Below are 273 nucleotides of genomic sequence, written 5' to 3' on the forward strand. Positions count from 1 at the left end.
CTCTCTCCATGTCTTGAGCAGCTTCCGCAGGCATGTGAGGTGGTAACCTATTTCCCTGACGACGGTTGACAGTCCATAATTCTGCATATGGCAAACTGGTGAGTACTACAGCCACTACACCATGAGTTTTGTGTTGAGAGGGATCTTGAGAAAGTGCTGTCCAGGTATGTCCACACACTTGAGTTTTACGCCGTTGCGACAGGCTTGGCCAAAGAGGTCCATGCTGAGCTGCATGGTGATGGTAGTTTCTCTTTCGGCTAAACATATATATAC

This window comes from Penaeus monodon, chromosome 28 (assembly GCF_015228065.2).
Source record: "Penaeus monodon isolate SGIC_2016 chromosome 28, NSTDA_Pmon_1, whole genome shotgun sequence".
Lineage (NCBI taxonomy): Eukaryota > Metazoa > Arthropoda > Malacostraca > Decapoda > Penaeidae > Penaeus > Penaeus monodon.